Below are 27,109 nucleotides of genomic sequence, written 5' to 3'. Positions count from 1 at the left end.
AACAATGAATTCTGAATTATACCATCAAATTCTAAAAGGAAATCTCAGGCCATCCATCCATGAACTGAATCTCAGGAGAACATGGGCACAAGTCGTTCTACCAAAGAATGGTTAAAAAAGATACTGATTTAAGGTTCATGTACTTTTGCCACTTGAATCATTTTCCTCAAAGAATAAATTAGTCTAATATTTTTCTCATTTGTTTGATTTGGTTCTATCTACTTTTAGGACTGTTTTAGGTCAAATGTATGTAAAAATATAGAAACTTACAAAGGGTTCACAAACATTCAGGCACCACTGTAGGTACACGTTGTTGGCATAGTTAGAGTTTGTAGCCCCACACAGACTGTGTTAGCCATCCACTACCTCTTCAATAGTGATTATTTTGTGAGCAAGGGACTGTTGGGCTGTATGTTTTTGGATGGCAGATTACACTCACACCAGACATGTGCTTTGCAACACTGCTATGCCTTATTAATGCAGTAAAATCTCCATTCATCCTCCCACCATGTCAGTGACAATATCCCAGCATCAGTAGTGCTATGGGTGGAAATAAATCTGTGGTAAACATGTTAGAGGTTGGCTGATGAATTGTGCAAACTAGCAATGCTGCTGTATACTTACAAAATGATAGATATCATTTTGGCCAGAGGAGGATAGAGCTCCCCCTTTGAGTCTTGGTTCTTCTCAAGATATCTTCCTCATGCTCTAGAGAGTTTTTCCTTGCCACCCATGGCTTGCTCACTGGGGGCTTGGACTTGGACATTTGTAAAGCTGCTTTGTGACAACATCTGCTGTAAAAAGCGCTATATAAATACATCTGATTTGATTTTATGTAGATATACTTAATAAAGTATTCAGTAAATATATGTACAAGTTTGATGTTTCTAATATAGTGGCTTGTGACTGTAAAATGAACTTAGGTGGATGCTGCCTATGTTTATTTTAATGTGTAACATCTTGTCATGATTAGCCACTCCATAGTGTCTTCGTTGTCATAGTTTCCCTGTTTTTTGTCTTTGTTTTGCTTCCGTGTTTCATTTTCTCCACCCATTATTTGTATCACCTGTGTCTTGTTTAATTCTAGTTAGACCATGTATTTAAGCCATGAATTAATTCTAGCCTTCCTGTGTTAAATATTTGCCACACTTTGTGATTCCTAGCCTTCATGTGTTATTCCTAGTCCCTGTTTGTCTTATTTTGTATACCTGGACTCTACGTGTTGGCTCACTGAACCTGGACTGTTCTAACAACTCACATTATGGATTTGCCCTTAATAAATCTCGCTCATCTCAGTGTATTCGTTTGCCTTGTGATCGCTCCACATCTATGTCATAACATTCCTTAAGTGACACATTTGTACTAATATAGCATATAGTGGGTGAAAGGTCCCCCACATGCATGTATCTACCATTAATTCATTACTCGTATTAATTGTTGGAATAGTAATTATTGCGATTTCTGAGAGATTATAAACAAGGTGATAGCTCTATAGTACAAAAAAGCACCATCTAATGGCCCTTCCTCAGATGAAGAGCATAGATCAATGTATTTCAGTTAAAGATATACTGCTTTTAACAAGAAACATCTCCCACTAAGCAGCCTTATAGAGTTGCAGGTCATTTCATCACTGCATTGTAAGTGACATACAACTGATGGAGCAGAGCTTATGTTTAAGTCATGGTGCTTTCGTTAACCCTATCATTAAATGGAGCATGTGTGTGCAGCATGTTCTGGATCCAGCCTCTCTCCAGTGTGATACACAAACATCATGAATGAGCTATGGTTCCCATGTGTGTTTTTATTTGGGCTGGGGAGGGGATTTGGGGGTTGCCAGTATTTCCTTTGCATAAAGTATGTCTCATCTGAAAATGTAATGCCTGAGAATACACACCTAAGTTCTTCTAATACCAGTAATTAGGCTTGAATCCTAATTGTGTCACATGCTGCCAGTGACTAGGGTCTCTGTCAAGGTATTTAGGAACACTTCACTTCCTGATTAATAAGCAATGTACCAGCCAATACAAAGTCCACTTAGAAACAGGTCGGTGTGGCACATGTTTGAAAAGACATGGTGGTTGGTTGCATATACGCTGAACGGAATTGTGAGTTGGCCCTGGGCGTCCTAGACAAGTTGGTCTGTGCTAGATAAGACACATTACTGGGAAGTTACACTTGGTCTTAATGTGCTTAAAGATGAATAAAATATGAGAGTCCTAGAAATGCTTCATTTCCCACTTGAGTTATTTGTGAGACAACTTGGATTCAATGAACTACCTATAACAGTAATAACAGTAATGACAGAATGTGTTTGTGTTCACGCGTTACCTGTGTTCTCATTAGGTGACTGAGGCAGGCTAAATGAGCTCAATTTCTTCAGCAATGGCATCTAGCCTATAGGTCCTAAGCTGTGCTTGGGTACGTCTTTGGCAAGCAGTTAAAGTAACAGCATCTACCGGCCCCCATTTAGTCACCCTATCTTTCACCATTTCCTTTCTCATTCTTTTGTCATGTTCCACTCTTTCTTCTGTCTATCACCTTCCTCCTATCCCTCCTCTCTCACCCGTCAGCCCCATCCCCCACTCCGCAGCGTTCGGCACGTACTCGCGCACAGTCGCGCACAGTCGCACAGGGTTCTTCATTGTTGGAGATGACGGCGGTGATAAGCGTGCAAAGCGAGCCTCGGCTGTCTGCTCCTCTCTTGCCAGAGTCTTGAACTGTCGGAGGGGTTGAGGAAGCGAATCAGATCTTCAAAGGCCACTAGATAGAGCGTAAAACAATCGCTTCTCATTGTCTGCCTACATGCAACTTGCAGTGAACCTTTCACTCAGAGAGAGGAAGAACAAATCCGAAAGAAGAAACATTTCCTTTTCTAAATGTTAACCTCTGTCACAAATAACAAGGCTGACAAGTGACATGTAGAGGGTTGTGGATTGAAAAGCTGTACATGGCCTTCCAGACTATACTTACTTTAAAACCCATTCAATTCTTTGGGCCACTTTTGAAGAAATCAGGCCTTGCCTGCACCATGGTGAGTGTGTCTGTGGGGGTGGGGGGTGGGGGGGTATCAGTAATTTCCGGTACATGTGGCAGGATCTCTGTATACCTCATTGATAAGCGTTGGTAGCAGAGGGTCTGGATGGCTACGACATCACTGTGTGCTCCACCCATGCTCATTATCAGCCCCAGACAGATCTGTTTGCCGACTGCCTAACACGATACACACCATCACTGCAGCCTGATGGGCCAATCGGCGTCTCTCTCTCTCTCTCTCTCTCTCTCTCTCTCTCTCTCTCTCTCACACTCACTCTCTCTCTCTGTCTGCTTGCTACACCTTTCCTTCGCTCCCTCTTGTCACTCTAATATTGTGGATTCATCATTCCATTGTGCACCCTATTCAGTACACCTTTTCGCCATCTGTGTGCCTATATTACAGCTGTAGGATTGACCTCAGAAAGGTGGAGAAACTCTCTGTAGTCTAACGGTGCTTCTGTCACAATTCACAATTTATTAGATTCTCCACTTAATCGAGGGAAGGACAGACAGAAGGAAAAGACAGCAGGAGTAGGGTCATCATTCATATATAAGAAAATCAGGGTGGTTTCAGGAGTGGTAAGAATGAGATGAAGAGAGTGCATGAGATTAATGGTGTGGTTTATTTCAGTGCTCAAACTGATCTCCCTAATCAGAGAAAAGTCTGTGAGGTTATCCTGTGTTCACAAAACTAACATTATCCTACAACTACACTTACTCAACTGCACATCCAGCATTACCCAGAGAGGGGAGGTTAACCACAATCAACAAATCAAACAAATGCTTATTTCCTAAAATAGTTTTCCCACAATGGTGGCAAGGGTTTGGTTTATTGGCCTAGAATTTACAAATGAAAAAAATGCCATCAAAAGACCTATGGGAAATGATAGGGCACTGGAAGGCAGGGATGAGGGAGAGATGGTGTTTCGTTCTGAGTACAGACACTAATTCTGGCCACTAAGTGAGCAGCAAGGATGACTCTCTTGGCGAATGGACTGCACGTTTAAGCATGTTTATCGCCAGTACTCGCTCATGTAAACCAACCATCTGTTTTTAACCAAACAATTAAAAAAATGTTTAAAAAAAAAATCAGGAGCAGGGAAACAGAGGGTGGGAGAGAGGGAGGAGGAGTGGATGCTGTGAGCAGCAGACTCTTCTGGCAGGGAAATCCACTCCAGATGTGTACAAATCACCCCCTACTTTAATTGCTATTGTTGTCATCAGTGGTGCTTTGGCATGGCTTTGGTGGCACTTGCCCACGGATGGTGGCTCCACTGGGACACTAGGAGCATGTGTTATGTCTTAGAAGGGACTGAGAGAATAGAGAAGTGAGAAAAGAAAGGGGGAAAGAGGAGGAGAAAAACAGGGAAATTGAGATGACACCAATAACGGTGTGGGGCTCCTGCCTACTTACTTATAAATAGCTACAGATGTTTCCAATGCCCCCCCCCCCCCAAAAAAAAAACCAAAACAAAAACAACACCCTCTGTCAGTTTTAAGATATGAGTGTGTGTTTAGGCAGGATTTTATCTTTCAGTCTACAGCCATCTTCACATTCGTGTAGGAGTGAGAAATTGGCCCTTCAATCTTCCATGATAAATCCAAACCTAATTAGGACCTTTGAATGGGGGTGGGTGCGTGGTGCCTATGCCTTTGAAACTCACCCTGCCCTTGTTCTTCCTAATGGCTTTTTTTTACAAGCCTGTTTGAGGTGGGGAGAGGAGCGAAGTTGGCTGGGCTACCAGGAGTGGGCATGGCATTTCAAACAGCACTTTAAAATTGATCTGGAGCTCCAAATGACAGACCATCACTCTGCTGTGCTCAAACCGAGTAGAGAAAAGCATTTTATACTTTTGTCTTTTTGTGCATGTCTTCCACCACTGTTTGGACTTGGTTTAGAATTGTTTGAGAAAGTAGCCTAAAATAAATTAAGCTAAATCTGATGTCTAACAGAGGCCACCATGTAGATATGAGCGAGAGAGAGAGAGAGAGAGAGAGAGAGCGAGAGAGAGAGCGAGAGAGCGAGAGCTTTGGCTTCTGTTCTACCTACATCATTCTGCCAGAGTGTATACAATATTGCTGCAGCTATTATCATAGCAACAGATTAATTTCACTTAAAGATCCCAGTAGGCTGTGTTTCTTTTTGTGAAACATTAAGAACATCTTTTATTTGCTGATTCCAATTCAATGCCTAGGAGTTCACTGAAATCCTCAGTTATTTCACATTTTTGTGTGCATGTCAATAACTATAATCACAATCATAAATACGATGCCGATATCACTGCTGCTTTGTCCTTCACCGCTTAACATAAAAATACACATCATGAGAAAAAAATCAGCGAGACAGCGCATCGCACTGTACTGCACGGCCCTCTAACTAGAGCTATAACAATTCACAAACTTCAACGTGCATTTAGGATATAGAAGCGTCTTGATTCAATACACTCGTCAATATTAAAAATAAGAATAAGGAGGGGATGCGGTTGGGCATTACATTCCTGTTATCAGTGTATTACAGCATTCAACATTATTGTTATCAGCATTTGAGCCTTTTGAAGGAACAAGTGGGGTTTTGCTCGGCTCGTTCACGGTGGTGTCTATGCGGCCACCTTCACTCCAGGGCTGTTTAACGACACTGTTGCTACATCTAATGCCATGTTGTTTGCTCTCTATCTATAGCTTTATTTTATTACTACTTTTTTGTTTGTTTGTTTTTTTTGTTTTTTTTTATTACTATTCCTTATTTCACTGTTCTGTACGATAGGCTGTGTTTTGTACACAAGTGGAGCAGCTAGCAGAGAATGCAAAACAAAACATGATAAATAATGTATTGTCCAGTTTGCCACATGTATTGATAGATACTGAGGATTGTGAGTCAGTACAATATAATATTATGTATGCTCACACTGTCACAAGCCTCTCTTTTTCAGTTTGGAAAAGATGAATATAATTTCTTTCATAAACTATTTAGTAAACTTTGGCAATCGTCTATATGAATGTACAGACAATAAACTTAATGGAATGTATCCCATGCTATGCTTCTGAAAATGCTCCCACTGTTTTGATGACCTAACTTCCATTAGTCACATTAGCAACATATGAATTGGTTTTGGATCACCATCTCTGACACCACCAACACAACCTTCCATGTCACTTTCACTTTATAGGGTGTGGAGATGACTATAAAATTTATCTCTAGCCTCCAGTAATGGTTTTAAGTGCGAACCTTTGGAGAAACTCTTGGGAACCCCCCTCCTCCCAAAAAAGCCTTAAATAAATACATTAAAAATAATTAAAAAATTAAAGACACGTGCATCTCCTCTCTGATGAACTCCCTCTGTCCTAGAATCCTAAAAATTTGCCAACATCCTGACTATTAACATACTCTATCTTTTCCTAAATATTTGTTTGTTTACAGTGCATAATGAACCAGTTATGCAGCTAACCTGTGAATAAAATTTAAAGCAACAATTAACAATGATTTATTTTTGAGTATCTTTTCGAACAGCTGAATAGAGTTTTTGCTGAGTCATCAGTGTGGAAATATATTCATTTTTAAAATAAATAATATATAATTCATTTAGGCAGACAGCCAATAGGTGTCAGAATATGACACTGCAGAGCATTAGCATTGAGCACTGAATTTAGATTTTTAGGGTATTTTTAGGGTTTTTAAATTGTTGTTTTGATGCTACCCTCATTTAACTGTGCTTAAATTATGTTGATTAATTAATCAACTAAATTTAATAACAAGTTATATGAAGGTTTGAGAAACAGTAACACATTAGCCAGATTTGTGTCCTCACAGATCCACTCTGTGTCTGTAAGTTTATTGATTATTATACCTATGTGTACATAATCAGTAAAGCTATGTAAACAGAAACTGTACATATATTCCAGAGACAGGCCTCATTATTTGGAATCTATAACTTTTTATTTTTATTGCAAAGTCATAATTTAGTGGCTAATTTTCTTCTATCTTAGGAGAAAAGAGAAGTAGAAAAGAAGAAAAGTGTAGAATTAAATAATCAAATCTTTTTATTAACATGCACACTTTGAAACTGTTGAGCTGCCATTTTAGCATATTGTTGATCTTTATTCAAATTAATTACTGAGAATACAACAGCTGACTGTAGTTTTAAACGTAAAAAACACGAAAATAGTTACATCTTAAAACTAAACTATTTCTATATTTGCCAAAGCTAAAGATCTTAAAAAGTACTTTCACTTGTATCATAAATGTAAAGTCGGATTTAAAATACTGTTAAGACAAAATAATACATGAATTAAAACACTTTTTTTTTTTACAGAAACTGAAAAGTGAAGATATACATATAATCCAGGTGCGTAAGTGTCATCCAGAACTTAAAATAGGCTATCACAGAAAACAGATTTCGTCGTACAAATATAGCCCTACTCTAAATATTTCCTCAAATGAACACTGCGAAAATTTCGTTTGAAAGCTGACGCTTGTCTAATTGATGAATATCGTCACGTTTTTCACCAGCCTCGTGGCACTCTCGGATCAAGTACGGAGAACGTCTGCAAAACAAACAAACAAACACACACACAAACAAAAATAAATGGTACTTGAAAACTACATTATATCACCTAGCCGGTTTAGCTCCCCAGAGGCAAGATATTTATTTTAATATAGACCTCAAAAACGCATTTTCGCACTAGCACAGAGCATGCCTAAAGACTTTACTGAAGACCCCTTGCTCTCCCAACCCCCTACTCTCTCCCTCTCTCACACGCACAAACACATCCATCCGCAGTGTCGGGGAGGGGGCTGCGGTGGTGAGGAAATCGGCTGGGATGCCCTGGAAGTAATTCTTTCGCCCCAAAACACAAGGTGAAGTGAGACCACCGCAGAATCACACGTGGGGCTTCCTCCCCTCTTTAAAACTAACAGCATCTCCAAAAAAATAAAAATAAAAATAAAAACAGAGAATGCGTTTTAAAAGCCATAAGGGGGAAACAGGCTACATGCAATAATACCAAACGGATTCCATTATGCAATGAAGACTCTTGATTAGTTAAAATTTGTTACCAGAAAAGTGTCTTTCGATTTCCTAAGACCACACAAGACTCTTGTGCTGCCTACGATTGGACAGGACTTCTGAAGAGACAATATTTGTGATAGATTAGTAGGCTAATGTCATAACCGACATTTTAATTGTCTGCATACTAGTTTAATATGGCCTACTTTGTCCAGATACTTATCATATGTTTAATTACGCATGATTAAATGTATTAAAATGTTCACTCGAAGTGATTGTTTATTTATAATTGAATACAATCGGTTGAATTACATAGATAAAATGTCAACCAATACTTAATTGTTTCCATATAATGAAAAATGTAGACTAGGTTTACAATTGCTGACTGCCTAAAATATCATTTATGTTCTCATGCAAATCTGACTCACGAAAATATTTGACCATTCTTGCAGCATTCACTAATAAATAATTGAAGTACACATTTAAATTAAGTTTTCTCATCTAAATGATTTGTGAAAATGGACTGCAAATTAATAAGCGTCGCGACGTCCCTTGCATGGATCAAAATGGACCCAAAAAGAATTTGCTTCTTCAGTTACCTCAGTTGACATTAAACTTATTTATATTTTATACTATACTTTCGCGTACAATACCGCTATCGTTTGTTTAAAATTGTTAGATTCCGAGTATGTGCACAGACAGATCATTTGTAACCGTCTATGTTTTTCGCAGTTATTTATAATGTACTGTAAACGACTACTTAAAAAAACAAAACAAAAAAAACAGTTTACCAGCCCCTGTAAAAAAGTTTGTGAAAGTGGCCTGACGTCACACTCCCACAATGCTCGCGCCCCATAACTCTAGTGCTGCAGCCTGAGTAGAGCGAGACACTCAGGCCCCGAAAACAGAAAAATTATAGAAAAAAATTGGAAAAAATAATAAAACAACAGATCGAGAGGAGAAAGACAAGGAAAGGTGGAGTGGGGTCTCCCACGGTAGGTTTGCGTTTAGTCGGTGATGGAATGTTACCGGGGTTCCTTGTGAAATTGACTAATGCGGTGCTGGAAAGTTTTTGGTGGGTAACTGCTCGTTTTTGCAAGTCCTCATAATGTGGCTGCACGTTCTGATGTGTGCATGTTTTTTTAATAAGATCCGCATAATTAATACAACTGAACACATCGATGATCGGTGTAAAGTGTTGAACGGGTTTTTAATTGTGACTATAATGTTGTTATTTTCCTTCGACCCTACGTTATTTATTTTTTGCTTATTTTGTTACTGTTAAAGCTTCGGGTATTTAATTTTTAATTACCGCTTGCTCTTTCAAAACTTCTTCGATAAATATGTTGTAGATATGAATAATTCAATAGGTAAACAAAATGCATTTGGTAGCCCGTCACTTCTGCTATATCAACTGATGTTCTATGTGATTTTCGTTTGAATAGGGTATTTTAAAGTAATTTCTGAATATTTATCGAACTACGGAGCATGCCTGTGCTCTGCCAATCAGACACAAGTTGAAGGAACGTTAATGTTGCGTTTGAAACTTTAGTTTACACGGAACAAATGCGTTTGTTTCCATTTGTACCGTTAATCTCATGTGTCAGTCTATGAATAGTCTACTGCTTGATATGAGAAAATCGCCAGAGGGTCTAAATATAAAAATATTTTCTTAGTTTCACTCGACTGTCTGTGTTGTAAGACTTCTTCCATGGTGCACTGGTTTATCATTTGCTCGTTTGTTTGCCAGAGATCGGATGTTCCTGTCTGAAGTTTTGAGACGATGTGACTTCTATCTTTTGCATTGTTGTGTGAGTGCGTATCCGTGCCTCTCCAGGGCTAAATAACGTACGATCGTGTCAGAAAATGGGGCTGGCTGTACCTTGGATGCGGAGATTACCTCATTTCATATTCAGTTGTTATTTTCTCCCTCTCTAATACTCCAGCTATTTTGTGACTTTAGTTTGCTGAATACAAGTTTTCTGTCATTGGCGGTAACGCATTTACGATGAAACCGGGTGGAAACAGTTTTCTAGTAGTGTATGTTTATTATGTTAAATGCTTATAGTTTAACGCGTTTATCTAGTTCACGTATTCTCGGCAAGATCGTACTTTAAAGCACGTATCGTAGATTACATTCAAATCCTGCGACAGTTTGCAGTTCGCGAACATCTCTCTTAATCTAATGGAACGGCTATTTTGGTGCAAATTAAATGTACAGTTTAATTGCATCTAGCGCTACTTAGCTTGTTGAGATAAGCGCCCCTATTCTTGCTTTTAAATGATAGTGAAATGTGATGTTATTACGTCTTTAATGCCACATTACTGTCATAGCACCTGTAGCTGAATGAATGACTTCAAGAGACGTGTCCCTGTGCTTTCTACTACTGAGAACCCCTTTATGGTTCTTTATAGGCGAAGATGAAGGGGTTACGACGACTTTGTCATAAAGGCTGCACACTTTACCTTCGCATCTTGCTTTCACCGTGTGTTTGTCATGGCTAATTGAGAGGAACCTCGGGAAGTGTTGAAGTTGGGCTTCGTTGAGCTGCACGCTTGTAGATTACGGGTTCCAGTGGAGTTTGAAGTCGTGATTAATTAGGAAGTGTTAAGTGTGGGCTCCTAGGAAGCATGCTCCATCAAGGCCCTACTTCCACTGCCTCGAGCTACATAATAAGGAAATGGAAGTAAGATCGTCACGAGACAATGTTTTTGGTATTGACGTTGCTGTGTTTCTGCAACTTGAAACCATATTCTGCTGTATAAGAACAGGGGTCAGACATTGTTAGGCTAACATAGGTTTAAACAAACAAAATGGGAAATTCTGTCTTTTGTTTCTTAGCTAATATGATTTATATTATTGCACAGAAAATCTAAATGTAAAGGTTTTTTTAAGGTGCTACATGTATTTTTAAGGAGTATTGCGAGAATCTGCGGTATATAGCTTACTGTTGGTCACTTCTATGCTTAGTTATTAAAAGAAGCAGTATAAACCTTTCCTGGAACGGTGTTTGCCCCAATGCCTTAACACCTGATAAACTCATTTCTTTAATATAAACACAGTTACAGTTTAACTCTGCAAAATGGTTATTTGTGCTAAAATATGTTATGACTGCTCACTGTCTGGTTCAAAAGCACATTTTGGAGTTGTATGTGGGCAGTGTTATTCTCTCCAACAAAACCCTTCAGAACTTTTCATACTACATCTGTCGATGTGCTTTCTGAAAAGGCAGCACATTACATGCCTGATTCTGTGTGTGTGTGTGTGTGTGTGTGTGTGTGTGTGTGTGTGTGTGCGCACGCACACGAGGGAGAGTTAGAGAGAGAGAGAGAGAGGGAGAAAGAGAGTGAGTGAGCTTGTGCATCGAGGGGGGTTTACTCTTCTGAAAGCGTTGCACAATCCTGTGGTTCCTCAGTGGGAAGCAGGCTGATTATCATGAGAAAAGAGCATCAGTGGGGTTAATGGGTAGAACAGGCTCCGGAGGACACAAGCGCTAGTTAATAACCAAGCCCAGAGTGGAAGAGGGAATAAAACACCTTCATCGGAGTCCTCCCGCATCCCTTAGCTTCCAGCTGGAGGAGGAAGATGTGGAGGATGCCGGGATGCTTAGTCGGATACAGGAATGGTTACCGGCATGGAAGTATCCAGGGAAATTGCTGTTTTATTTGGTCTGAATTGCTCCAGGATAAAATGGAGAATTTGCGAGCCTGGGGGAGGAAAAAAAGATGCTGGAACTTGACACTTGCGGGCACGCGCATGCGTGCGCATCCAGCCGGCAAGTGCAGGCATTTGTGCCAGTGTGCATTTTGGCTGATATATGAACAGTGGGGAGTGATTATTTGGCGTAGCGCACTGTGGCATTGTAGGGCGACCAGTAGAAGAGCAGACTGTTGAACCCGCTCACCCAATAAAGGAAGAAAATCGAGAGAGAGAGAGAGAGAGAGAGAGAGAGAGAGAGAGAGAGAGAGAGAGAGAGAGAGAGAGAGAGAGAGAGAGAGAGAGAGAGAGAAATCAGGCCAAGTTCACGAGGCCAGTATAACTCTTCCCAGTGCCAGCAGTGTGTACTTATCAGTCTTACAGGAATGAAAATGTTTGCTTTTCAGACTTCAAGCTGTGAAGGTTTTATTAGAATCTGTGGTGATAGTTCACAATAGCAATTTGTAATGCACAGACAGGTTTCGGTCTCGTTTCTGATAACTTTATAGAGTTTTGCGAAAAGGAATTGAAATATATTATACACATTTAAGTTGGAAATTGCTAAAGAATATTTTTTTCAAACCTGTTATAGTCAATTTTGTTGTTTATACATACTGAAGACTGAAGTATAAAGTGTAAATGTTTTTTTTTTTTTTTTGAGTTTAGGTTGATCTTTTTTTTCATTTTGGATCAAAGAAAAAAAAAAAGAATGAATTTCCATAGTCAAGATCTGGGCTGTGATTATGGAAAACACTGGTTGTAAAATAACATTAATAAAACATTATTATCATACTATTATTGTACTATTACACAATAGTATTATTATTATACTATTATATATTATACATAAAATACAGAAATGTAGTATTTTACCATGTTATGATGATTGCCTGATGTTTTTACCAAACCTCCCGTTTGAGAGAGAGAAATCAAGAAATCTTGTTGGTAGCCAATAAATATGTCTGCTACAAGAAAAAAAATCTAATGATACATAATCATGTTTTATTGTAGTTAAAAAAATGAGTCCAGATTATAGTGATTGCCCTCTAGAGTCTTCTTTGACTGAATAATTACAGATAATTATATATTTGAAATTGTAAAATCAAAATACTAAAATGCTTGCCTCAGAGCTTTTTATCATCTGTAGACACACATGTTAAAACAAAGTTTTATGTAGTGGCTACGTTTTTCAGCCTCATCTTCAGCTAATGAGTAAGTACGGTTTGAAATGTCCCGCTTGTGCTTTAAAACACGTGTTCTCAGAGCAGCGGCAGAACAGGGGGGTGTCGGTATTGTATGAAGGAGAGTGCCTGAGCTTTTCTCCGAGCTGGTGGTTCTGAGAGAATTCCCGGTCGGAATCAAAGTCTGCTTTTGCTGCACATAATGCACAAAATGCAGGCAGTCCCCCTTCCCCGCCCGCTCCCAAGAGCCACCGTTTTGCTCGAGGGCGCACGTGTGCTTGTGCAAATCAGATACCACAGACACCCCACTTGCACGCATGGCTGTCCCCCCATCAAGCACACTTTTGTACCCCTGGGACCCGCATGGGCGCATCCCCTATTTGTTTTTTTTCCTTCTCCCAAGCCGGTGCATATTCTGACTCCAATTGCAGCGTGCGTGTGACGATGATGTCATAGGGAGACGCGTGACGCTTGGAGCGCATGCTTCCTGCTTTGTCCGAGCCGAAGCTCCCCTCCTGGGGGTAAATCCCGCACTCCTTCCTCCTCCCTGGCAGGGAAGAGGCTATCACGCCCGGGCATGCTCCCCACCTCGACTCGGCAGCTTGCTAGGGCTCAGCAGCTGTGGTGCTGTAGGTGGTATGCTCTGTTGGTGTCGTGGGCTGATGGTCTTGTACGCTGACACGCTGCACCCCGATGTCACACCTCGAGCTCCAGCAGTGGCTAACTAGATACAGCTGCATTTTTTCCCACTTTGTTGGTGGGGTTTTTTTTTTGTTTTTTTTTTGTACTTTGTTCAAAAGTCTGCCACTTTGAAGACTTTTAATGTGTTTAATGTAGCAAGTGCTCAGAAGTGTCTAGACTTTCACTGCGTCTTGTGGCATTTAGGAATGAGTGCTTGCTGCAGGGTTTAAAGGAGGGATTTATGTTTAATGTCATGCAGATGAAATGGGGAACCCCATCCACAGGTGCATCCAGTCTTTGACGTCCCCTATTACTGTTTTCGCATGACTGAACTGTAAATGCCAAGAAGTGACAATGAGGAGTTGAGAAGCTCCAGCGTCACAGAAGGTGACAGAAGTTAGGAGTACTTATTTCAGAATGACTTCAGAGGATGATGTGCTCAAAACGTGCTTTTTTTTTTTTTTTTGCTCCAAGTAATCAAAGTCAAATTTATTTATATTGCACTTTTTACAATCCCCCAGTGAGCAAGTAACAGGGCAACAGTGGCAAGGAAAAACACCCTAGAGCATGAGGAAGAAACCTTCAGAGGAACGAAGACTCAAAGTCGGGGGCATTCTCCTCTGTTTGTAGGTGTGAGGCAAAAGCAGGCAAACCAGTTCGGCACTTGTTCATCATTCCATCTGAGCAAAAAGCTGTCAAATGAGCTGAAGGGCAGATGACAGCAGCTGGGCAAAACAAGAGCAGCCCGGCAACGAGCAACTCTGTAACGAGCGGCTCGGCACTTTCGCCGGAGTACGGTCATGTGCAGAGAATGCAGCGGACCTCTGGTGCCACTTTGGGCGATGGGGACTTTGGTTATTACGGCTGCCAGACAATTCATGACTCACCACGCAAGCAGCTACAATGTCTGATGACGCGTTTGAAGTTCCCTCAACGTGTATTTTCCATAGGTGTACGAGCAACACTTTTTGGTGCGTTTTCAAATGTCTCAGAGTTCACCCATGGAGAGAATAGCTTCTCCATTTCCCCAAGACTGTTGTAATTCGTTCACACACAGGATGCTCTTAAATGGACCTTAATGAAGGTTTGAGCCATGCACACACGTTATATGGCTTTTGGACACATTTCTCAGTTTATGGCAGCAAAATAAGTAGGAAGGTGGTTAGCAGATGAGAATAGCCATTAGTGAGGGAAGACAATGTGTCTCATTCACTGGACGCATGTGGTTGCGCAGATCCTAAATTGTGCGTAAGAAGGATTTCAAGACTTGTTTTTGGCCTGGGTCTGTGTTTTCATACCTCAAATTTTGGCCTTTGGTGAAAGTGTTTGGCACCATGTGAGCGCGAGCAGGCGAGTGATTCTTTCATAACTCCCCACATGGAGGTCCGCGGGAGACCGAGGCACATCGCTGGTGCGTCGACATAAAGATCAGCTGGCATTCATCACGGGCTGCGGGCGTGTGAATGGGATGTTGCTTGCTTGGAGGAGACTTCTCCAAGAACTGAGCTGCTTCTGACCGAATGTGAAAGTTCCCTTAGGAACCGGAGATGGAGAATTAGAGGACGCCACAAAAAAATAGCAAATAAAAAGGAGGAGGTGAGGGTGGTGGTTTAGGGCATTACTGCAGTCTCAGTGCTCTTAAAACAAGGGGCTGTCAACGAGTTTAATGATGCTGTGGCGTCCTAGACAGGACCGTTTGGAGATGGCAGGAACACTTTCCGCCTTCTGAGCGGTTCAGAATGGTGTGGATCTAGTGACTTTCATGGTTTCCAGCTCTCTCTGCTCGTACACACGTGGTTCCACTCCCCAAGGTTTCTGAAGCAGCCAAGGACCCGGACCAGGTGTGCCGTAGCATGGGAAAAAAGGGGGGGGGAAACATTAAACTGCATTGTTTATTGGACATCGGTCTGAAATTTGTGATTGTTCAGTCCTCATGCTTTGCATTCTCAAATTAGTCAATGAGGTTATGTGATGTCACGGGTTATGAACAAGTTTCAGTTTTCATAAGAAATTCATCCTGTGAACTGTGGAGGAGCAGTAGAATGAACTGAGTGAAAGAAGATGAAAGATTTAGTTGGTCCTTACAGGAAACGCTGCAGGTAGATTTGTACCACTGCAATTTTTGTAATGTCTGCTGGAATCCTTAAAGGCGTTGTAAAGAACATATCCCAGAATGGTCCTGCGTGAGCTGCACATATTCGACTCATAAATTCCATGCGGACGTTGATGATGGATATTTCTTGTGTCTATATCTGCCAGTACCAAAGCCAACAAATATATTTTACATTTCTTTTAAGCATAATTATGGTATAGCCTCAGGACCTGATACCTCGGGTTGCGCAAGCCGGTCTGTTTACAGGAAAATTTGCCTGTGGGATTGAAAGCAGTCATCTTTGATTGGTGGTAGTGGCCCATATGGCGTGTCTCTCAGCACAGGGTCCAATCTAACCTTTTACCACAGCCATAAGATAGCTGGTATAGCTAGCTAGCTAACCATTTAGCAGTCAAAACAAAGTAAATGCATATTTTCTGATGAATTTACAAATGCCAGTAAAGTAGGTCAGAGTTATTCCATCAGCTGTCAGATCAGTAAAAAGTTTGCTTAAGGTTGCTGATTTTCTAAATGAGGCATACTTGATATGTTTTAGGTTATGGTAAAAGCTCTTGTGGCGCATGGCCCACACTGGGGGTGTGTCATGACCAGCTAGTTACGCATACGAGTCAACTTTTGGGTCGCCAGCTTGTTTTCACTCATGCCCTTCTGTGGTTGTGATTGGCTAGAAACACGAGGGACGTCCCATAAGGGGAGGGGCTCTGGTCAGGGATGCATTCAATTAAACAAAAGTTTGCTATCAGACAGCTGCCTCCTCTGCTTGTTGTCTCAGCTAGTGGTTAAAAGGAGCACTTTGGTAAATTAGTGTCTCAGATGTTTGTAGTGAAGTATGTGGTTTAAATCTGATGTATAATCGATGTCTGCTTCTTTGACTGCTTATCGTATGCTTATTTGATGAACCTTCACGGGTTTACCTGTACTAACATCGTTCCTCAGTTGTGCATGCCTGCTCAAGGTTTCTTTGAGCCTTAACCCTGAAAGTATGTTCACTCCAAATCTGTAATATTCAATATATTGCATATGAGTTCATAGGAATTACTACGAATAATTTGATTATTAAATTTGTGACCTTGTATTTACAGAAAGCAACTTTTATGGCAGTGTGTGTTTCTCTAGATATCCCTACAACTTCATTTGGAAAGCAGTGATCTTTCACGTATAAAGATTTGTTTTCAAAATCCCACAGCCTTGTAAATAAAGCAGGCTAACCTTGTTAATCCAGTGCCTCTCGCTCTCCTTTAACTGCTTTTTATTACTTGCCCTCACTTTTGGGTTTTGCCTGTGGTTTATCGCTTTCTCAGGGATAAAGTGAGTTTTGATGTTACTGTTTAGCAGAGCCGGCCTCTCGCTTGCTAGCATGGCTACACGTCAGTGCGGTCAATTTAGTCCTGATGCTCGTGCCACGCCTCGTGTATCTCTTTCCCTCGTCTGTGTCTCATTTTACTGTCCTCACTTTCCTGTTCTCTCCCTCCCTTTCTCTCTCCCTCTCTCTCTCTTCTCCCCTTTCCCCACGCTTTCGGTAGTAATCTTAGATTAACCACAGCTCACCCCAGTGGAAGTAGTGTGGAATCGTAGGACACAAGATATATGCCTGTGTCCATAGCCCCCCTCATACACACCGGCCCCCAGTAGAAAACCAGAGAAAGAGAGGACGAAAGCAGAGGGAAGGGACAGAGTAAGAAAAGAAAGAAGGACAAGCCCCAGTGTTAACAAATGGCCTCTCTTTTTTTTTTTCTCTTCCTCTCCCTCTCTCCATCCCTTTCTTCTTTACAAAGTCCGGAACAACAACAACGGGAGGAGGGGGAAGAGGAGAGAAAGAGAAAGAGAGTGAGAGAGAAATGAAAGTGGAGAGAGGACTGTGGGTGTCTTTCTCCATGTCCTCCAGTGCCAGTGTGAAGTTTTCAGTTTGATTGAAGGGCCCTTTTCTCGGCTGTGTGGTGTGAAAGCTGTCCTAATTGAATGATAAAGTGGCCCGAGATGGAGTCCACTGAATAGGCAACAATGCGCAGCCTGTGTGTGGTAGAGGAGTTTTTGGTTCTTGGCCAGGCTTCTCTCTCTCTCTCTCATTCTTTCTTTCTCTCTCCCTCTCTCTCCCTCCTCTCATTCTTTCCCCATTGCATGAGGGGAGCCCTATTATCAAACTCTCTGCTGGATTTGGTCACATGGTTCCTCCCCCTGATCCACCACCACTCCCCTCCCTAACCTCGATGGGCCAATCAGGAACCTGCAGTGCTGGTTCTCACCAACCATGTAGTTCAATGGCCTCATTTAGTGGCTGACTCACAGCACATCTCTCTCTCTCTCTCTCTCTCTCTCTCTCTCTCACACACACTCATTCTCACATGCACCTCTCAGCTGCTGTGCATTGATGACAGAGAAAGATCCCTGGGCATGCACTTTCAGTAGCCAAGCATTAACCATGCAGTCTGGTTAGATGGATTTTGATGTGTGAAAGGGGATGTTCCTAACTTTCCACTGTACACTTATGTCATGTAGGGTAATAGGATATGTAACTTATATTTGTAACACATATATGGGTGGTCCTGGTTCTGAGATTGATCACTGATGGCGGAATGAGGAGTGCTTATATTAACTGGTGCACACCATAAGATGGGCTGCAGATCAGCAGGGCAACCGGGTGCTTCTGATCAAGTGGCTGTTGAGAGTGTTCTCTCAGTGGGATGAGGGCACTAACCAGTGCTGTTTACAGTGCATCTATTATACAGTTATATACTTGACACTTTTGAGTCATTTTGGTATGAAATTGAAATATATTTGAATATTCCTGTATACCGTGTAGTTCTTTGTTTTAAAATTGTTATATGTTAATTGATATCCTAAAGACTAATAACTAATATTGACACCAGATATTTTGTTGAACTGAAATGCTTATCTCTGTTATTAGCACTGCTGCTTTAACTAAAAGACTTGTGTTGAAAAATATTTTCCAGCTGTTTGTAGTGATATCCGAGAAGCTTGATAAAAAACACTTTATTTCATGTTCTGTTACACTGGAGGCTCATTCAGTGTAGTTAGAAAATTATTGTACACTTAATAAGCATTCATATTACTGTGATGAATTCATATTTATTTGTTATATTTATATTTATTTGTATATTCATTTTGCTTTTGTGTACTTTAAATATTAATGCTATTAGCATAGTAGGATGTTTTCCTTGGGCTATATTCCGACAGTAGCTGGCATGGGTAATTTGAATGACAAAATACTGTGGTTGGCACTGGCCAGTTTCTAGTTTAGGTTTGAGAAATACAGTTTCATTCTTCTCAACTAGGCAACTTCAGCTAGATGGCAGTGCCTGGCTCATTCAGAATTATGCTCTGTGTGTGGGGGTGTCTGTCTGTATGTGAGGGAGAGGGAGAGAGAGAGAAAGAGAGAGAGTTGTCATGATTGTGTATGGAAGTGTTTTGAATTTGTGAAGTGTGTCTGTGTGTGTGTGTGTGTGTGTGAGAGAGAGGGAGAGGGAGAGACACACTTGTCATGTTTGTATACGGATGTGTTTGGAGTGTGTGTATGAGACAGGGAGAGAAACTAATTTTGTGTTTGTATATGAAAGTGGATTTTTATGCCTGTGTGCTTGGGTGTGCATGTGTGTGTGTGTGTGTGTGTGTGTGTGTGTGTGTGTGTGTGTGTGTGTGTGTGTAAGGGAATGAAGTTCATCTGGCAGTGGGAAGGCCTGTTCTGGTAGTGAAGGAGGCAATCTGTTAACTATTTCACCCTTCATCTGAAACCTAAACCCTTTCAGTGGATAACGCACACAGCTTCAAGCATCCGCCAGAGTATAACCCCCCCCCCCCCCCCCCCCCCCCCACACACACACACACACACATGCACGCACACACACTCACACACTATTTCTCATTTAAAACATACTATCTCTCACTCTCTGAAGAATTCTGTCTTACTTTCTGTCTGTCTCTTTTCCACTCACTCACATAGACAGACTGCATCCTTTAATCCATTCTGTATTTCTCTCATTTAAAAGTACACATTCACACCGTTTCATACTTTCTTTGGAGTTTCAGCATATCTACACGCACTCCAGATTCACCGTGTCTTTGGCCTGGGTCTGTCTGCAGGGGCGGGGCGTGCACGTTGAGCGGCGGTGTTGATTGGTGGGAGTGGCTGTGTGGGGCTGGAAGACCACCCTGTGTTAGGCAGCCCATTGAGGGCTGCAAGTGTGTTTTTATCTCTGGAAGCTGAGAGAATAGAGAAGGAGAGGTCTGTGCTTCAAAGTGTTAATGAATAACTGTACTGCCTCAGGGGCTTTCTCCCTGCAGTGCTCACGGAGTCAGACACATACACACACACACACACACACGCACACACACACCCCAAATTCATGCATCTGCATATGCTCAGCCATGCATACAAACACTTTGTGTGTTAACCTCCAATCGTTTCTGCTGGGATCACACTCTCCACACACGATGCGGGAGTGTGTGTGTGTGTGTGTGTGTGCATGAGTAAGCTTGTTGGGATAGTGGGGGGAGGCCAGTAGTGGTTAGCTGATCTCTATCTGACATAAGAGATGCTGGTGCGGGGGGGCTCCTTTAGGGAGAGGCACCATAACACTACACCGTGGGGCAGTCAGGGGGCTAACCCTCGCTAGACACTGCACCAGAGCCGCCCTCCTCGTATAAGCAACCTAATATCGGCTGCGCTGGCCTTGATACAAAGACCCATTTATGGTCGCACATGACCGGCGGAGTCTGGAGACCGTAGCGGACTACAGGAGGGCGCACCCATGCGCCTGGGACCCGGGACAGTTCCTCTATCACACACAAATGTGCACGTGCACACACACACACACACATACGCACATTAACATGAACTGAAACTAGCACGCTACTGTTTGTGTGTACACAACGGCCCGCTTGCCACGCTCCCGCGACACCCATCGAGCCCAAGACGGTGCCCCACCTGGTCGCGGCAGGCGCAGGGCTACCTGGTTGCAAAAGAGGTGACAGCAGCCTCTTTATGCAGGAATGTTGTTTTTGTTTGACTCATGTTTCCCCACCTCACACCTCCCACGCAGCACATCCTTAAGGAGCATGCACAAGGGGGAGGAGCCGAGGGGGAGGGTGTGTCTCCCCGACTGTAAACACCAGAGTGAAGGGGACCAGGAGAGTTGATTGACAGGGTGGGAGGGGAGAAAGGTGGGGCCTGTGGCAAAGTGTCACAGGGTTCTGTAAACGAAAGGGCCGCCTCAACAGGGTATGTTGTTCTAGGTGGTGCTAACCAGGCTGAGCTTTCAGATTTGTTTGTTGCTGACCGTGTGTGTGTGTGTGTGTGAGAGAGAGAGAGAGAGACAGAGAGAGAGAGACAGAGACAGAGAGAGAGAGAGAGAGAGAGAGAGAGAAGGTTGGAAAGGGGGGCAGAATGCTATTTTAATGACCTGTGCTGTATTTTATTCTTAGAGAACTGTACCATGCTCTTCAAAGGTTCTGCTGAACTGTGAAGGTCTGGAACATTTGTTTTGCTATCTATCTCTTAAGGGGCACTGGAGCTATTTGGTCCTCATTTAAATCATTGTCAGAACTCTAGTTGATGCCCAAATATAATGATGCCCACATCTGCAAGCTTGAGCACATTTTATGATTCTGAGGTTAAGTTTCAATTCAACTTCCGTATATTAAATACTGATTTAATATATATTATCTACTGATTTTTTTAGAGCAAAGCAGCATAAATTAGCTCAAAATACAAATGCAAAGAATTGTTTATGCTTCTTAAAGAAACTTTCTTTAAAACCTTTGATTTTTTTTATATATATATACTATCATTTTGTAAAACATTGCTAAAGCCATCATCAATGTAAGGTGTGTATTAAAGGGTAAAGATAGCTTTTCTGAGCTTCCTGATGCTGACTTTCAGCATCAAACCAAGGGGATATAAACAACCTATTCATTCCATGTCCTACCGTAACATTCTGATTTACATTAATAGTCCAACAATTGCATTTTATCTTAAATAAACATACTTTTATTCATTTCAGTTAGGGCCATGTTTCTGAACCTCGGGACTCACCAGACAGCCCACACTGCGCATCACACCTGAACAAAGTGGTTTTGAAGTGGCAAAAGTGTACCGGGTCTGAGCAAATATGCAGCCCATCTGGTGGATCATGAAGAGCAGGATGCCGAACGCTGAATTAGTGCTCTGTTGTGATGACTGGGGAGGAAAGTATGAAGTGAGTTTGCCTGTCCCCTGTGGATTGTGCCCTCCAGTTAGAAGGTCAGTAGGAGTAGCGCTCTACAGCAGTGTGTGTTTGGCTCCCAAACAGTGTGGGTACAAGCGATCTGAAGGATCTTGTAGCTTGAGAGAACAAGAGTGATGAATGAGAAAAAGGTGATGAAAAAGAGGTTTATAAATAGAAAAGAGAGGGAGAGAGAGAGCGAGCGAGCATGAGTGTATTGGCGTGTTGCCGTTTGGCCCAATGCCAACAGCACGGGAGCTCTCTGTCATAGCCAGAGCTCTTGCCAGAAGGGGTTTCCCCAATTCACCTCTGTGCGCGTGCGCGCGCACACGTACACACACAGTTACAATGGCAAACAAATGTACACGAATCACACACACATATATATCTTTTTTTTGCATGTTTGTCCCATTTAAATGTTTCAGCTCATCAAAAAAAATGTAAATATTAGACAAAGATAACTGCATTTTGTGTTTACTTGTGTTTTCAAATGAAGTTTTTATTATTAAGGGGAAAAAAATTCAAACGTACATGGCCCTGTGTGAAAAAGTGATTGCTCCCTAATCCCAATAACTGGTTGGGCCACCCTTAGCAGCAACAACTGCAATCAAGCATTTGCAATAACTGGCAATGAGTCTTTTACAGCACGGCGGAGGAATTTTGGCCCACTCATCTTTGCAGAATTGTTGTAATTCAGCTACATTAGAGGGTTTTCGAGCATGAATCACCTTTTTAAGGTCATGCCACAGCATCTCAATCAGATTCAGGTCAGGACTTTGACTAGGCCACTCCAAAGTCTTCATTTTGTTTTTCTTAAGCCATTCAGAGGTGGACTTGCTGGTGTGTTTTGGATCATTGCCCTGCTGCAGAACCCAAGTGCGCTTCAGCTTGAGGTCATGAACAGATGGCCAGACATTCTCCTTAAGGATTTTTTGGTAGACAGCAGAACTCATGGTTCCATTTACCACAGCAAGTCTAAAGCAGCAAAACAGCCCCAGACCATCACACTACCACCACCATATTTTATTGTTGGTATGATGTTCCTTTTCTGAAATGCTGTTACTTTTACACCAGATGTAATGGGACATGCACCTTCCAAAAAGTTCAACTTTTGTCTTGTCAGTCCACAGAGTATTTTCCCAAAAGTCTTGGGGATCATCAAGATGTTTTCTTGCAAAATTGAGATGAGCCTTTATGTTCTTTTTGCTCAGCAGTGGTTTTTGTCTTGGAACTCTGCCATGCAGGCCATTTTTGCCCAGTCTCATTCTTATGGTGGAGTCATGAATACTGACCTTAACTGCGGCAAGTGAGGCCTGCAGTTCTTTGGATATTTTGGGGTGTTTTGTGACCTCTTGGATGAGTCGTCGCTGCGCTCTTGGGGTAATTTTGTTGGGCCGGCCACTCCTGGGAAGGTTCACCACTGTTCTATGTTTTCACCATTTGTGGATAATGGCTCTCACTGTGGTTCGCTAGAGTCCCAAAGTTTTAGAAATGGCTTTATAATCTTTTCCAGATTGATAGATCTCAATTACTTTGTGTCTCATTTGTTCCTGAATTTCTTTGGATCACAACATGCTGTCTAACTTTTGAGGATCTTTTGGTCTACTTCACTTTGTCAGGCATGTCCTATTTAAGTGATTTCCTGATTGAGAACAGGTGTGGCAGTAATCAGGCCTGGGTGTGGCTAGAGAAATTGAAATTGAGCTTTCCAAAGATGTGAAACATTTTTTTTTTCCCTTAATAAAAGGGATTTTTATTTAAAAGCTGCATTTTGTGTTTACTTGTGTTATCTGTTATCTGTGTCTAATATTTAAATTTGTTTGATGATCTGATCACAGATCTGATCACATTTAAGTGTGAAAAAACATGCAAAAAAAAAAAAAATAATATATATATATATATATATATATATATATCAAGAAGGGGGCAAACACTTTTTCACAACACTGTATGTGTGCGTGTATATATATGGAGTTAATGGATTATCTATGAGTTATACAGAAGCACTGTGCTGATGAAGGATCTCTCTCTTTGTGTGTGTGTGTGTGTGTGTGTGTGTGTGTGTGTGTGTGTGTGTGTATATATATATATATATATATATATATATAAATAAAATACACACACATACATACATACATACATACATATATATATATTACACACACACACACACACACGTCAGTGTGGTGATGGTGGTCACACTAAGTGCCTCAGAAATATACCAACTTCTCACGTCTCACCCACTGTCAGCTCCTCACATCACCGCCTGAACGAGCTCATCAAATTGAGCAAAATAGCAAATAGTGCTATCAGCTCTAAACTCTCTCACTGCACAGGTGTGTGCATGCTGGCTCAACCCCTGAACACGAAGTCCTCAGTGCACTTGTGTTTTTAGTCGTAAAGGGGAAGTCCCAGGGAAATCAACAGAGCATCTGGCAAGACTGTCCTGAACACACACACACAGCCTTTCCTGTTGTTTAGACTGGATAATGGTGCTTTTAGATGCTACTGAGAAATGTAGCACCTCCCTGCTTGACTAAAGTGGGCTTGGCTTCTGGTGCCATTGTTTGGCCCCAGATTAGCGCTGGGAGTGAACCTCCTCTAATTGACCTTTGTTTGTTGAGCCTGTTAATTTTCTAATTAGTCTTTTGCCCCCTGCCTCCTTCTCTACACTGCCATTAAGTGGCGGCCATGTGTCAAACAGATGTCTCTGTTTTACAGACGCATTCTCTCTCTCTCTCTCTCACACACACACACACACACACACACACACACAACCAAGACTATAAAAGAGAAAAGGAAAGTATATTTAAATAGAGAAGAATGATAAAACAAGAGCACATATAATGCCATTGTTCACAAGTGATAATCAGATTGCCTTAACGAGGATGAGGCTATGGTGAATGGTTTATAAACCATTGAATGAATGTTTGTGTATTGTTGACACTACAGGCTTTGTAAGAATAATGCTAAGGTCTATTTATAATTTACATATTAGCAGTTGGTCAAATGATTTGTTACACCATAAGAATAAAAGACCCTAGTTTGTCCTGACCGCTATAGAGCAACAAGTTAACTGTCTTAGTCACAGTTCTGGTTGTCATGAGTACATCTCACTTTGCAGTTGAGTAAGGTGTGATCTGTTGGATTGATTGGGGTTTCCCATTTGTGCAGTAAAGTCCAAAATAGTTGTTTTAAGACAACTGGTTTAGTTTGTCCAAGATTTAAATGAAACTTCTTCCTCAAACAGAGTATGGTCGATTGCTTTTTGCAGTGGAAACAGGTGACACTAAGATTTTGGCTTACAGCATTATAAGTGTTTTGCTTGATTTTACCAGCAGGTGGCCTGTGGGAGCGTATGGTCCACCCAAGGCACATGGCCACACCGTTACTGAGCATCTTTCTATTCCCAAACTCTCAGATGTGCCTGTGCTACCCAGGGGAGGGCATCATAAAGGAAGGGACCGAAAGTCCGACACAGAGTCAGATAGAGAAAGCAACTCAGAGACAAAGAGAAACCGAACATCACGAAAGGAATGCATGTTAGGGGGAAGGGCACTGTTTAAACGTACGGTAACGGTTCGATAGTGGTTCCATAGCAGTCGATGCCCTCCGTGCCGTCAGCGTTCTGGGCTCCACCCTCGGTCGCCGGCTTCCTGCGGTGGATGCAGACCCTTGTCCCCATCCCCCGCTGTTTAGTGGCGAGAGATAGTGATCAGTTCAGAAGCAGTAAAGCCATTTTTACCAAACGGGCAGAGTGACTAAACCTGCGAATCTCTTTCGCGAGTGTGCAAGCTTTGCCTTTGCACTTTTGCATGTGTCTGGGCTCACTACTGGCAATGTTCTGAAATGCCTCGCTTGCTCGAGGGGGGTTCTCTGTTTCTTGGTAATCGCACTGTATAATTCATCATTCCCTAATTTCTGAAGTTCAAAATGTAAGTTCCTTCTCACTTGTCTCCAAGAGACTTGGGACTCTACCTTGCTCATCCCTGCCAAATTTGTAAATTCATAGAAATGTGTGAATCTGCCTTTATAATATCGGCGCCGTTGTCTGAATGGCCATTGAGCCTCTCAGGCACGGGGAAGGTGCCAGGGGCTTTTTCAGGTGGACAGCAGCCAGATATGTTTGCTGAGCAGCCAATGGCTGTTAAGCAATCAGTCATCTCACGGCGCCGATCCTAAACTGTATGACAGACGGGGACAGAGAGAGGTGACTTGTCCTCTAACGGTCGACCACAGCATACTAAGTTTAGCCCTTTCTCAACTCGAGCCCGACTTGTGTGTGTGTGTGTGTGTGTGTGTGTGTGTGTGGCTGGTTGTGTAGAGGGCACACAGGCATTGTGGCCACATCCCGTGTTGGTAGCCAGGCCTAGTGGCGTCTAACTGCCATGGAGGTGAGGAATTGGCAGAGTAAATTGCGTTGTGTTTTCTTTTTTTGGGGGGTGGGTGGGGGGTTAGACCGAAGGGCGGCTGCCACTGCTCATCACGCACACTGAGCTCCAAACAGACATCACCAGAGGAACTGAAACCTGTCCATTGCGTGCACACACACACAGCATGAACACAGGACACGACAGGGTCACGGCCTGGGGCAGTGCTCTGCAGCATCGAGCACCTTGAACGTGTGATCACCAGCCATTATACAGCAGACAGGACTGCTGGAGAGCTAAACGCTCTTCTTTCACAGTGTTTTAAAGTGCATACAGGCTTTTAAATACACATATAACAGACTGACATGCCCACATGCCCATCCCCCCCCCCCCCCCGTGCCCAGACCTGAATTCTGGCATCTTCTGTTGCTGTCTCCCCTTTTCTCTTGCTGTCAGTCCATGTCACTGTGTTCAGTAAAGCATGACTTGCTGGCATCCTCTCTGTAACGCAGGGGGTTATCACTGATCCCCTCTCCACACTCATCCCTTACTCCACTCTTTTTTGTGCTTTTGTTCCCTCGCACTCTCTGAGTTTCACTGTGGTCTGATTATCTCCCACATTCTGTTCTCTCTGTGCCTTTCTCTCTCTCATGACTGTTGTCACCTCACCGTGTCAAACTAAGACCGCTATTCTTGGCTGCTGAGGTTTTTTTTTTTATTTTTTATAATAAACATTGCGAATCGTGCGGTCGGCTCTTCCTGAGTCCTCCTGGGGCACTGTGACCTGCTCTCAGTCTTGTAAAATTTCACTGA

General features: G+C 42.2%; 1 protein-coding gene across 1 annotated transcript in view; it reads left to right on the top strand.

Annotated features, from left to right (window-relative positions):
• The first annotated feature begins 8,901 nt into the window (after positions 1 to 8,901).
• The window catches only part of plagl2 (pleiomorphic adenoma gene-like 2), a 26,717-nt gene continuing 8,509 nt past the window's right edge, over positions 8,902 to 27,109 (top strand). Inside the window, exon 1 of the mRNA XM_035522260.1 lies at positions 8,902 to 9,031. The gene's annotated coding sequence lies outside the window, so the exon portion shown is untranslated. The remainder of the gene's footprint in view (positions 9,032 to 27,109) is intronic.

Source organism: Electrophorus electricus, chromosome 24 (genome assembly GCF_013358815.1).
Source record: "Electrophorus electricus isolate fEleEle1 chromosome 24, fEleEle1.pri, whole genome shotgun sequence".
NCBI lineage: Eukaryota > Metazoa > Chordata > Actinopteri > Gymnotiformes > Gymnotidae > Electrophorus > Electrophorus electricus.
Note: the sequence above shows the minus strand (reverse complement) of the source record. Positions and strands in the feature narration are given on the sequence as shown.